Consider the following 14,981-nt stretch of genomic DNA (forward strand, 5'->3'; position numbering starts at 1 on the left):
CTTCTCTCCTCCCGTTGGAGGGGGAGAGGTCTCTTCTCCTTCCTCCTTGTCTTCACGGGAGGAATGCGCCTCGGAGCCGCCGGATGATGAATCCAACACCTCCTGGCGCCAGGCACTCCTTCGAGTCCCCGCGGCCTTCTTCTTGGCCTTCTTCTCCGGCACCACGTAGGGTGCCGGAACCAGCAGCTTCTCCAAGCGGGCGTCCGTTTTGCCTTCGGGCAAAGGAGCCGGACAGTCGATCTGTCTGGACGTCACCTCCCAATCCTGTCAAATATAAAGGAGCTTAGATCCCGCATAGAGTCAAACTATGAAAAACTGATACCCTGTAAAAGGATAAAAACGGCTTACCGCATGAGCGTGATGCTGAGTACTGAATCCGCGATCCTCAGCAGTGGATGCGGGAGCCTCGGCGCCCTTGAAAAGCATCCTCCAGGCATCTTCGTACATCGTGTCAAAGAGCCTGTTTAGAGTTTGATGCTGCGCCGGGTCGAACTCCCACAGGTTGAAGGCCCATCGTTGACACGGGAGGATCAGGCGGATGAGCATAACCTGGACTACGTTGACAAGCTTGAGCTTCTTGTCCACCAGGGTTTGGTTGCATGTTTGGAGTCCGGCCAGCTCTCCCTTTTTACCCCATGACAGGCCGGTCTCCTTCCAGGAGGTGAGCCGTGTAGGGGGTCCGGATCGAAACTTGGGGGCTGCGACCCATTCGGGGTCGCACGGCTCGGTGATGTAAAACCACCCCGATTGCCACCCCTTCAGGGTCTCCACAAAGGAGCCCTCGAGCCACAGGATGTTGGCCATCTTGCCAACCATGGCACCGCCGCACTCCGCCTGGCTGCCGCGCACCACCTTCAGCTTGACGTTGAAGGTCTTTAGCCATAAGCCGAAATGAGGGCGGATGCGGAGGAAAGCCTCGCACACGACGATAAACGCCGAGATGTTGAGGACAAAGTTCGGGGCCAGATCGTGGAAATCCAGGCCGTACTAGAACATGAGCCCCTGGACAAATGGATACAGAGGAAAGCCCAGTCCGCAGAGGAAATGGGGGAGAAATACCACCCTCTCATGGGGCCTAGGAGTGGGGATGAGCTGCCCCTTCTCGAGGAGTCGGTGCGTGATGTCGCTGGCCATATATCCGGCCTTCCTCAGCTTTTTTATGTGTCCCTCCGTGATGGAGGAGACCATCCACTTGCCTCCCGCTCCGGACATGACTGGAGAAGGTCGAGGTGGTAGTGCGGACTTGGGTGCTGGAGCTCGAGTGCGCAAGAATGGATAGGCAGAGGAGGAAGAAGGCGTAGGTGAAAAGGTGCATCCTTATCCCCTTATATGGGTGGACGCAGTTATGTGTCCCCACCAGCCTGGTAAAACTTGCTTATCTCCAAGCGCCGTAATCAAAGGCGCGGTTGGGTTACCCATGCCCGTATTCATGAGAATCCCAAAATGAGGGGACACGATCTCCGCTTCAACAAGACGTGCCATGGAAACCGCCTCGCACAACACGATGAGGTGGGATAATTAAATGGATAAAGGTTTGGCCGTGGCGTGTCGCACCACGGAATACGTCAGCAGATTAGATTTGTGTTAATATTATTATTCTCTCTATGGCAATATGTGGAAACTTATTTTGCAGAGCCGCACACTATCTTTGTGTTCAAAATCTTCTATGAAGTACTTGGAGGAGGAACCCGCCTTGCAATGCCGAAGACAATTTGCGCGCCAGACTCGTCGTCATTGAAGCCTGGTTTAGGGGCTACTGAGGGAGTCCTGGATTAGGGGGTGTTCGGATAGCCGAACTATGCCTTCAGCCGGACTCCTAGACTATGAAGATACAAGATTGAAGACTCCGTCCCGTGTCCGGAAGGGACTTTCCTTGGCGTGGAAGGCAAGCTTGGCGATACGGATGTCCAGATCTCCTACCATTGTAACTGACTCTATGTAACCCTAACCCTCTCCCGTGTCTATATAAACCGGAGGGTTCTAGTCTGTAGGATAACATACACATCAACAATCATACCATAGGCTAGCTTCTAGGGTTTAGCCTCTCTGATCTCGTGGTAGATCAACTCTTGTAATACCCATATCATCAATATTAATCAAACAGGACGTAGGGTTTTACCTCCATCGAGAGGGCCCGAACCTGGGTAAAACTTCGTGTCCCCTGCCTCCTGTTACCATCCGGCCTAGACGCACAGTTCGGGACCCCCTACCCGAGATCCGCCAGTTTTGACACCGACACCCCTCCTCCAAGGGCAACGAAATTCCCCCCTCTTCCTCCATATATACAACCCTTAGGGCGTTGTTTAGAATTTGGGTTTTGTTTAGATTAAAAGTTTGCCATAGCTACAACTTCGCGTACTATGTTTGTGTCCAACAACCAGACCAAGACGTCACAGAACCCCACCTTCATTAATAAAGCTTTCCTCTTTTATTCGCAATATCTAGATTGCAATCTCAGTTTCTTGCTTGTTCTCTGTTTGCTCGCAGGAAACAGACCCTCGTGGTCAGGTTGATCGTGCTCCGGCGTGGTCAATAACCCTCGGAAGTTGGTTTAGCGATTGCTAAGGCGCAACGTCTTCGCACGTTCATAGTCGGATCGTCAAAGTCGACTCCCACAGAAAATGATATCTATCTCATCGAAACATTGGGACACCTTAGCCTCTATCATATAGTAGATATGATCAACATAGAGATGTTGACCATTGAAAACTACTTCAGCTCACGTGATGATCTGACATGGTTTAGTTGACATAGACCACGTGATCATTTAGATGACTAGAGGGATGTCTATCTAAGTGGGAGTTCTTAAGTAATATGATTAATTGAACTTTAATTTATCATGAATTTAGTACATGATAGTTTTTACATATCGATGTTGTTCTAGATCAATGGCCCGTGCCACCGTTCCCTCGAATTTTAATGCATTCCTAGAGAAAGCTAAGTTGAAAGATGATGGTAGCAACTACACAGACTGGGTCCGTAACTTGAGGATTATCCTCATTGATGCAGAGAAGAATTATGTCCGGGAAGCACCGCCAGGTGCAAGACCCGCTGCAGGAGCAACTCCGGATGTTATGAATGTTTGGCAGAGCAAAGTTGATGACTACTCGATAGTTCAGTGTGCCATGCTTTACGGCTTAAAATCAGGACTTCAAAGACATTTTGGACGTCATGGAGCATATGAGATGTTCCAGGAGTTGAGGTTAATATCTCAAGCTAATGCCCGAGTTGAGAGATATTAAGTCTCCAAATAGTTCTATAGCTGCAAAATGGAGGAGAATAGTTCTGTCAGTGAACACATACTCAGAATGTCTGGGTACCACAACCACTTGACTCAGTTGGGAGTTAATCTTCCTGATGATAGTGTCATCGACAGAGTTCTTCAATGATAGAGGCAAAGTTGTCCCGTCTTTCGATGAGATGGTGGTTATCGTTTTGGAGGAAGTCGACTTTGACAATCTGACTACGAATGTGCGAGGACGTCGCGCCTTAGCAATCGCTAAACCAATTCCGAGAGGTTATTGACCACGCCGAAGCACGATCAACCTGACCACGAAGGTCTGTTTGTTGCAGGCAAATGAAGAACAAGCAAGAAACTAAGACTGCAATCTGGATATTGCGAATATAAGAGGGAAGCTTTATTGATCAAAGGTGGGGCTCTGTGACGCTTTTGTCTGGTCTTTGAACACAAACGAAGTACGCGAAGTTGCAACTATGGCAAACTTTAATCTAAACAAAACCCAAAGTCTAAACGACGCCCTAAGGGATGTATATATGGAGGAAGAGGGGGAGGAATTTCTTGGACCTTGGAGGAGGGGTCCGAAACCAACCCTAACTCTTGTTTCCCCACACATACAGACTCTAAAAACAGCCTATACTTAAGTATTTCAAAATTACATGGGCCTGGTGTTGGAAATATGCCCTAGAGGCAATAATAAAATGGTTATTATTATATTTCCTTGTTCATGATAATTGTCTATTGTTCATGCTATAATTGTGTTATCCGGAAATCATAATACATGTGAGAATACATAGACCACAACATGTCCCTAGTGAGCCTCTAGTTGACTAGCTCGTTGATCAATAGATGGTTACGATTTCCTGACCATGGACATTGGATGTCATTGATAACGGGATCACATCATCGGGAGAATGATGTGATGGACAAGACCCAATCCTAAGCATAGCACAAGATCGTGTAGTTCGTCTGCTAGAGCTTTTCTGAATGTCAAGTATCATTTCCTTAGACCATGAGATTGTGCAACTCCCAGATACCGTAGGAGTGCTTTGGGTGTACCAAACGTCACAACGTAACTGGGTGACTATAAAGGTGCACTACAGGTATCTCCGAAAGTGTCTGTTGGGTTGGCATGAATCGATACTGGGATTTGTCACTCCGTATGACGGAGAGGTATCTCTAGGCCCACTCGGTAATGCATCATCATAATGAGCTCAGTGTGACTTAGTAGTTGTTCATGGTATCATGCATTATGGAACGAGTAAAGTGACTTGTCGGTAACGAGATTGAACAAGGTATTGGGATATCGACAATCGAATCTCGGGCAAGTAACGTACTGATTGACAAAGGGAATTGTATACGGGATTGCTTGAATCCTCGACATCGTGGTTCATCCGATGAGATCATCGTGGAACATGTGGGAGCCAACATGGGTATCTAGATCCCGCTGTTGGTTATTGGCCGGAGAGTTGTCTCGGTCATGTCTGCATGGTTCCCGAACCCGTAGGGTCTACACATTTAAGGTTCGATGACGCTAGGGTTATTAGGAAGACTTGTATGTGATTACCGAATGTTGTTCGGAGTCTCGGATGAGATGCCAAACGTCACGAGGAGTTCCGAAATGGTCCGGAGGTGAAGATTTATATGTAGGAAGTTGTCATACGGTCACCAGAAAGGTTCGGGGCATATCGGTATTGTACCGGGGCCACCGGAGGGGTTCCGGGGGTCCATCGGGAGGGGCCACCTCTCTCGGAGGGCCTAATGGGATGTAGAGGAAAGGGAACCAGCCCTACATGGGCTGGGCGCATCCCCCCTTGGGCCCATGCGCCTAGGGTTGGAGGGGAAACCCTAAGGGGGGCGCCCCCTCCCCTTGGCCGCCGCGCTCCCTCTAGATCTCATCTAGAGGGTGCCAGCCCCCTTCCTCCTTCCCCTATATATAGAGGAGCAAGGGGAGGGCTGCACACACCATCCAAGGCGCAGCCCCTCCCCTCCCCAACACCTCTCCTCTTCCGCAAGAACTTGGCGAAGCCCTGCCGGAGTACTGCAGCTCCACCACCACCACGCCGTTGTGCTGCTGTTGGAGCCCTCTCCCTCAACCTCTCCCTCCTCCTTGCTGGATCAAGGCGCGGGAGACGTCCTCGCTCCATACGTGTGTTGAACGCGGAGGTGCCGTCCGTTCGGCGCTAGGATCTTCGGTGATTTGGATCACGACGAGTACGACTCCATCGACCCCGTTCTCTTGAACGCTTCCGCTCGCGATCTACAAGGGTATGTAGATGCACTCCTCTCCCCTTATTGCTAGATGACTCTGTAGATTGATCTTGGTGATGCATAGAAATTTTAAATTTCTGCTACGATCCCCAACAGTGGCATCATGAGGTAGGTCTATGCGTAGTTTCTATGCACAAGTAGAACAGAAGTTGTTGTGGGCGTCGATTTTGTCAATTTACTTGCCGTTACTAGTCTTATCTTGATTCGGCGGCATCGTGGGATGAAGCGGCCCGGACCGACCTTACACGTACGCTTACATGAGACTGGTTCCACCGACTAACATGCACTAGTTGCATAAGGTGGCTAGCGGGTGTCTGTCTCTCCCACTTTAGTCGGATTGGATTCGATGAAAAGGGTCCTTATGAAGGGTAAATAGAAATTGGCATATCACGTTGTGGCTTTGGCGTAGGTAAGAAACGTTCTTGCTAGAAACCTATAGCAGCCATGTAAAAACTTGCAACAACAATTAGAGGACGTCTAACTTGTTTTTGCAGTATATGCCGTGTGATGTGATATGGCCAAAAGGATCTGATGAATGATATATGTGATGTATGAGATTGATCATGTTCTTGTAATAGGAATCACGACTTGCATGTCAATGAGTATGACAACCGGCAGGAGCCATAGGAGTTGTCTTAATTTATTTATGACATGCGTGTCAACTTATATGTCATGTAATTACTTTACTTTATCGCTAACCGTTAGCCATAGTAGTAGAAGTAATAGTTTACGAGACAACTTCATGGAGACACGATGATGGAGATCATGATGATGGAGATCATGGTGTCATGCCGGTGACGACGATGATCATGGCGCCCCGAAGATGGAGATCAAAAAGGAGCAAAATGATATTGGCCATATCATGTCACTATTTGATTGCATGTGATGTTTATCATGTTTTACATCTTCTTTTCTTAGAACGACGGTAGCATAAATAAGATGATCCCTCACAATAATTTCAAGAAAGTGTTCCCCCTAACTGTGCGCCGTTGCTAAGGTTCGTTGTTCCGAAGCACCACGTGATGATCGGGTGTGATAGGTTCTAACGTTCACATACAACGGGTGTAAGCCAGATTTACACCCGCAAAACACTTAGGTTGACTTGACGAGCCTAGCATGTACAGACATGACCTCGGAACACGGAAGACCGAAAGGTCGAACATGAGTCATATAGAAGATACGATCAATATGATGATGTTCACCGATGATGACTAGTTCGTCTCAGGTGATGATCGGACATGGCCTAGTTGAATCGGATCATGTATCACTTAGATGACTAGAGGGATGTCTGTCTGAGTGGGAGTTCATTAAATAATTTGATTAGATGAACTTAATTATCATGAACTTAGTCTAAAATATTTACAATATGTCTTGTAGATCAAATGGCCCACGCTAATGTTGTCCTCAACTTCAACGCGTTCCTAGAGAAAACCAAGCTGAAAGACGATGGTAGCAACTATACGGACTGGGTCCGGAACTTGAGGATCATCCTCATAGCTGCCAAGAAAGCATATGTCCTTAAAGCACCGCTAGGTGAAGCACCACCCCCAGCAAACCAAGAAGTTATGAATGCTTGGCAGTCCCGTGCTGATGATTACTCCCTGGTTCAGTGCGGCATGCTTTACAACTTAGAACCGGGGCTCCAGAAGCGTTTTGAGCAACACGGAACACATGAGATGTTCCAAGAGCTGAAAATGGTTTTCCAAGCTCATGCCCGGGTCGAGAGATATGAAGTCTGTGACAAGTTCTACAGTTGTAAGATGGAGGAGAATAGTTCTGTCAGCAAGCACATACTCAAAATGTCTGGGTTGCACAACCACTTGTCTCAGCTGGGAGTTAATCTCCCGGATGATGCGGTCGTTGACAGAATCCTTCAGTCGCTCCCACCCAGCTACAAGAGCTTTGTGATGAACTTCAATATGTAGGGGATGGAAAAGACCATTCCTGAGGTATATTCAATGCTGAAATCAGTGGAGGTGGAAATCAAAAAGGAACATCAAGTGTTGATGGTGAATAAAACCACTAAGTTCAAGAAAGGCAAGGGTAAAAAGAACTTCAAGAAGGACGGCAAGGGAGTTGCCGCGCCTGGTAAGCAAGCTACCGGGAAGAAGCCAAAGAATGGACCCAAGCCCGAAACTGAGTGTTTTTATTGCAAGGGAAGTAGTCACTCGAAGCGGAACTGCCCCAAGTACTTAGCGGACAAGAAGGCCGGCAACACCAAAGGTATATGTGATATACATGTTATTGATGTGTACCTCACCAGTACTCGTAGTAGCTCCTGGGTATTTGATACCTTTGCGGTTGCTCATATTTGTAACTCAAAATAGGAGCTGCGGAATAAGCGGAGACTGGCGAAGGACGAGGTGACGATGCGCCTCGGGAATGGTTCCAAGGTCGATGTGATCGCCGTCGGCACGCTACCTCTACATTTACCTACGAGATTAGTTTTAAACCTCAATAATTGTTATTTAGTGCCAGCTTTGAGCATGAACATTGTATCAGGATCTCGTTTAATACGAGATGGCTACTCATTTAAATCCGAGAATAATGGTTGTTCTATTTATATGAGAGATATGTTTTATGGTCATGCTCCACTGGTCAATGGTTTATTCTTATTTAATCTCGAACGTGATGTTACATATTCATAGTGTGAATACCAAAAGATGTAAGGTTGATAATGATAGTCCCACATACTTTTGGCACTACCGCTTTGGTCACATTGGTGTCAAACGCATGAAGAAACTCCATGCAGATGGACTTTTGGAGTCTCTTGATTATGAATCATTTGACACGTGCGAACCATACCTCATGGGCAAAATGACCAAGACTCCGTTCTCCAGAACAATGGAGTGAGCAACCAACTTATTGGAAATCATACATACTGATGTGTGCGGTCCGATGAGTGTTGAGGCTCACCGTGGCTATCGTTATGTTCTCACCCTCACTGATGACTTTAGTAGATATGGGTATGTCTACTTAATGAAACACAAGTCTGAGACCTTTGAAAAGTTCAAGGAATTTCAGAGTGAGGTTGAGAATCAACGTGACAGGAAAATCAAGTTCTTATGATCAGATCATGGGGGAGAATATTTGAGTCACGAATTTGGCATGCACTTAAGGAAATGTGGAATAGTTTCACAACTCACGCCGCCTGGAACACCTCAGTGTAATGGTGTGTCCGAACGTCGTAATCGCACTCTATTAGATATGGTGCGATCTATGATGTCTCTTACCGATCTATCGCTGTCATTTTGGGGCTATCCTTTAGAGGCTGCCGCATTCACTTTAAATAGGGATCTGTCGAAATCCATTGAGACGACACCGTATGAATTATGGTTTGGGAAGAAACCTAAGCTGTCGTTTCTAAAAGTTTGGGGATGCGATGCTTACATGAAGAAACTTCAACCTGAAAAGCTCGAACCCAAATCGGAAAAATGCATCTTCATAGGATACCCTAAAGAAACTATTGGGTATACCTTCTACCTCAGATCCGAAGGCAAGATCTTTGTTGCCAAGAATGGATACTTTCTAGATAAAGAGTTTCTCTCCAAAGAAGTAAGTGGGAGGAAAGTAGAACCTGATGAAGTATTGCCTCTTGAACCGGAGAGTGGCGCAGCTCAAGAAAATGTTCCTGAGGTGCCTGCACCGACTAGAGAGGAAGTTAATGATGATGATCATGAAACTTGAGATCAAGTTGCTACTGAACTTCGTAGGTCCACAAGGACATGTTCCGCACTAGAGTGGTACGGCAACCCTGTCCTGGAAATCATGTTGTTGGACAATGGTGAACCTTCGAACTATGAAGAAGCGATGGCGGGCCCAGATTCCGACAAATGGTTGGAAGCCATGAAATCTGAGATAGGATCCATGTATGAAAACGAAGTATGGACTTTGACTGACTTGCCCGATGATCGGTGAGCCATAGAAAATAAATGGATCTTTAAGAAGAAGACATACGCGGATGGTAATGTGACCATCTATAAGGCTCGGCTTGTCGCTAAGGGTTATCGACAAGTTCAAGGGGTTGACTATGATGAGACTTTCTCACCCGTAGCGAAGCTGAAGTCCGTCCAAATCATGTTAGAAATTGCCGCATTCTTTGATTATGAGATATGGCAAATGGATGTAAAAACGGCATTCCTTAATGGTTTCCTTAAGGAAGAATTGTATATGATGCAGCCGGAAGGTTTTGTCGATCCTAAGAATGCTGACAAGGTGTGCAACCTCCAATGCTCAATCTATGGGCTGGTGCAAGCATCTCGGAGTTGGAACATTCGATTTGATGAGATGATCAAAGTGTTTGGGTTTACGCAGACTTATGGAGAAGCCTGTGTTTACAAGAAAGTGAGTGGGAGCTCTGTAGCATTTCTCATATTATATGTGGATGACATACTATTGATGGGAAATGATATAGAATTCTTAGAAAGCATAATGGCCTACTTGAACAAGTGTTTTTCAATGAAGGATCTTGGAGAAGCTGCTTATATATTAGGCATCAAGATCTATAGAGATAGATCGAGACGCCTCATTGGTCTTTCACAGAGTACATACCTTGACAAGATATTGAAGAAGTTCAATATGGATCAGTCAAAGAAGGGGTTCTTGCCTGTGTTGCAAGATACGAGATTGAGCACGGCTCAATGCCCGACGACGGCAGAAGATAGAGAAAAGATGAATGTCGTCCCCTATGCCTCGGCCATAGGGTCGATTGTGTATGCCATGTTGTGTACTAGACCTGATGTAAACCTTGCCGTAAGTTTGGTAGGAAGGTACCAAAGTAATCCCGGCATGGAACACTGGACAGCAGTCAAGAATATCCTGAAGTACCTGAAAAGGACTAAGGATATGTTTCTCGTTTATGGAGGTGACGAAGAGCTCGTCGTGAAGGGTTACGTCGATGCTAGCTTCGACACAGATCTGGATGACTCCAAGTCACAAACCTGATACGTGTATATTTTGAATGGTGGGGTAGTCAGCTGGTGCAGTTGCAAGCAAAGCGTCATGGCGGGATCTACATATGAAGCAAAGTACATGGCAGCCTCAGAGGCAGCACAAGAAGCAATCTGGGTGAAGGAGTTCATTACCGACCTAGGAGTTATTCCCAATGCGTCGGGCCCGATGACTCTCTTCTGTGACAACACTGGAGCTATTGCCCTTACCAAGGAGCCCTGGTTTCACAGGAAGACCAGGCATATCAAGCGTCGCTTCAACTCCATTCGTGAAAATGTTCAAAATGGAGACATAGATATTTGTAAAGTGCATATGGACCTGAATGTCGCAGATCCCTTGACTAAACCTCTTCCTCGAGCAAAACATGATCAACACCAGAACTCTATGGGTGTTCGATTCATCACAATGTAACTAGATTATTGACTCTAGTGCAAGTGGGAGACTATTGGAAATATGCCCTAGAGGCAATAATAAAATGGTTATTATTATATTTCCTTGTTCATGATAATTGTCTATTGTTCATGCTATAATTGTGTTATCCGGAAATCGTAATACATGTGCGAATACATAGACCACAACATGTCCCGAGTGAGCCTCTAGTTGACTAGCTCGTTGATAAACAGATGGTTACAATTTCCTGACCATGGACATTGGATGTCATTAATAATGGGATCACATCATCAGGAGAATGATGTGATGGACAAGACCCAATCCTAAGCATAGCACAAGATCGTGTAGTTCGTCTGCTAGAGCTTTTCTGAATGTCAAGTATCATTTCCTTAGACCATGAGATTGTGCAACTCCCGGATACCGTAGGAGTGCTTTGGGTGTACAAAATGTCACAACGTAATTGGGTGACTATAAAGGTGCACTACAGGTATCTCCGAAAGTGTCTGTTGCGTTGGCATCAATCGAGACTGGGATTTGTCACTCCGTATGACGGAGAGGTATCTCTGGGACCACTCAGTAATGCATCATCATAATGAGCTCAGTGTGACTAAGTAGTTGGTCACAGGATCATGCATTACGGAATGAGTAAAGTGACTTGCCGGTAATGAGATTGAACGAGGTATTGGGATACCGACGATCGAATCTCGGGCAAGTAAAGTACCGATTGAGAAAGGGAATTGTATACGGGATTGCTTGAATCCTTGACATCGTGGTTCATCCGATGAGATCATCGTGGAACATGTGGGAGCCAACATGGGTATCCAGATCCCGCTATTGGTTATTGGCCGGAGAGTTGTCTCGGTCATGTCTGCATGGTTCCCGAACTCGTAGGGTCTACACACTTAAGGTTCGATGACGCTAGGGTTATTAGGAAGACTTGTATGTGATTACCGAATGTTCTCCGGAGTCCCGGATGAGATCTTGGACGTCACGAGGAGTTCCGAAATGGTCTGGAGGTGAAGATTTATATGTAGGAAGTTGTCGTACGGTCACCGGAAACTTTTGGGGGCATATCGGTATTGTACCGGGGCCACCGGAGGGGTTCCGAGGGTCCACCAGGAGGGGCCACCTCTCTCGGAGGGCCTAATGGGCTGTAGAGGAAAGGGAACCAGCCCTACATGGGCTGGGCGCATCCTCCCTTGGGCCCATGCGCCTAGGGTTGGGGGGAAACCCTAAGGGAGGCACCCCCCTTGCTTGGGGGCAAGCCCCCTCCCCTTGGCCGCCGCCCCCCTCTAGATCTCATCTAGAGGGGGCCAGCCCCCTTCCTCCTTCCCCTATATATAGAGGGGCAAGGGAAGGGTTGCACACACCATCCAAGGCGTAGCCCCTCCCCTCCCCAACACCTCTCCTCTTCCGCAAGAGCTTGGCGAAGCCCTGCCGGAGTACTCCAGCTCCACCACCACACCGTCGTGCTGCTGTTGGAGCCCTCTTCCTCAACCTCTCCCTCCTCCTTGCTGGATCAAGGCGCGGGAGACGTCCTCACTCCGTATGTGTGTTGAACGCGAAGGTGCCGTCCGTTCAGCGCTAGGATCTTCGGTGATTTGGATCACGACGAGTACGACTCCATCGACCCCGTTCTCTTGAACGCTTCCGCTCGCGATCTACAAGGGTATGTAGATGCACTCCTCTCCCCTCGTTGCTAGATGACTCCATAGATTGATCTTGGTGATGCGTAGAAAATTTTAAATTTCTGCTATGCTCCCCAACACCTGGCCCAATAATAGGATGACGCAGCACCTAGAATAGCCTCTGGACGAAATTTATGAAGTGGTATCTTGTATATTTCGTCCAAGGCTTCATGCCCTCCTTATGGTGGCTTCAAAGTCCTGAAATCATCACTTGCAACTCCGTTCTTGTTCCCCTTGCGCATGCCATCATCTCCATGCTTGAACTTGTTCCAAGGTTCATCTTTGTTGTCCAAGCTAGGACCTTCATTTGTAAGCAAAACAAATGTATCCAATTTAGACAACATCATATTCTCATGAACATTAGAATCGTTACCAAGAAATGAAAGTACTTTATAATTTAATTGGTGTGCACGAGCTATAGTAATTGGTCCAGTATATGTAGTAGTAGGGGTTGTGGGTGTAAAAATGGTATTGATGTCCTCATCATCCTCCACTTTTTGAAATGAAGTCGTCCTCAACGGAAGCTCATCTTCCTCGCCGAAATAAGGCTTCAAATCTGCAATGTTAAAAGTGGGACTAACCCCAAAATCTGTAGGCAGCTCAAGTTTATATGCATTATCATTTATTTTCTCTAACACCTTAAAAGGACCATCAGCACGTGGCATTAGCTTTGATTTGCGCAAATTAGGAAATCTATCCTTACGCAAATGTAACCAAACAAGATCTCCAGGTGCAAACACAACATGTTTTCTACCCTTATCTCTAGAAAGTTTATATTTAGCATTCATACGCTCAATGTTTTCCGTAGTTAACTCATGCATTTTTAAAACCAATTCAGCACGTTCTTTAGCTTCAAAATTAACCTTCTTCAAAGATGGAAGAGGCAACAAATCAGTAGGAGCACGAGGTAGGAAACCATACACAATTTCAAAAGGGCACATCTTAGTAGTAGAATGCAATGAACGATTATAAGCAAATTCAATATGAGGCAAGCATTCTTCCCACATTTTATTATTATTCTTCAAAACAGCCCTAAGCATAGTAGACAAAGTTCTATTGACTACTTTAGTTTGTCCATCAGTTTGGGGGTGACAAGTAGTACTAACAAGTAGTTTAGTCCCCAACTTAGCCCGTAAACATCTCCAAAAGTGGCTAAGAAATTTAGTATCACGATCTAAAACTATAGTATTTGGCACACCATGCAAGAGAATAATTTCACAAAAGAACAAATCAGCAACATTAACAACATCATCACTTTTATGACATGGTATAAAGTGTGCCATTTTCGAGAACCTATCCACGACAACAAATATGCTAGCCCTCCCCTTCTTTGTTCGAGGTAAACCTAAAACAAAGTCCATAGATATATCCTCCCACGGAACACTAGGTACAGGCAAAGGCATATATATACCATAAGGATTGAGTCGTGACTTAGCTTTTTGACATGTAGTGCAGCGACCAACAAAACGCTCAACATCCCGTCTCATATTTGGCTAAAAGAAACGTGTAGCAAGTATGTCCTCCGTATTCTTCACGCCAAAGTGTCCCATTAGTCCTCCTCCATGCGCCTCCTACAACAACAAAAGAAGAACAGAGCTAGCTGGAATGCATAGCTTGTTAGCACGGAACAAAAATCTATCATTAACGACGAACTTGTTCCACGTTCTTCCTTCTTTACAATTCTACATTACATCTTTAAAATCAGCATCATGCACATATTGATCTTTGATGGTCTCCGAACCAAATATTTTGAAGTCAAGTTGTGAAAGCATAGTATATCGACGGGACAATGCATCAACAATAACATTTTCTTTACCCTTCTTGTGTTTAATATCATAAGGGAAAGTCTCAATGAATTCAACCCATTTAACATGTCTACGATTCAGTTTAGCTTGACTTTTAATATGTTTCAACAATTCATGATGAGAATGTATAACAAATTCATTTGGTAATAAATAATGTTGCCATGTTTCTAAAGTCCGAACAAGAGCATATAATTCTTTATCATAAGTAGAATAATTCAGACTAGGCCCACTCAATTTTTCAGAAAAGTATGCAACAGGTTTGTCATCTTGTAATAACACACCTTCTAATCCAATTCCACTAGCATCACATTCAAGCTCAAAAGTCTTATTAAAATCAGGAAGTTGGAGTAAAGGAGCATGTGTCAACTTATCTTTCGATACCATGAAGGCTTCTTCCTGTGTGGTACCACAAACAAAAGGCACATCCTTCTTTGTAAGCTCGTTGAGAGGTGCAACAATGGTGCTGAAATCCCTCACAAAACGCCTATAGAAACCAGCGAGGCCAAGGAAACTCCTTACTTGAGTGACCGTTTTGGGTTGCGTCCAACTCTCAATAGCTTCAATCTTGGTTTTATCAACCTCAATTCCATGTGGAGTAACAACATAGCCAAGAAAAGATACTCGGTCGGTGCAAAAGGT

The sequence above is a fragment of the Triticum dicoccoides genome, chromosome 1A (assembly GCF_002162155.2).
Source record: "Triticum dicoccoides isolate Atlit2015 ecotype Zavitan chromosome 1A, WEW_v2.0, whole genome shotgun sequence".
Lineage (NCBI taxonomy): Eukaryota > Viridiplantae > Streptophyta > Magnoliopsida > Poales > Poaceae > Triticum > Triticum dicoccoides.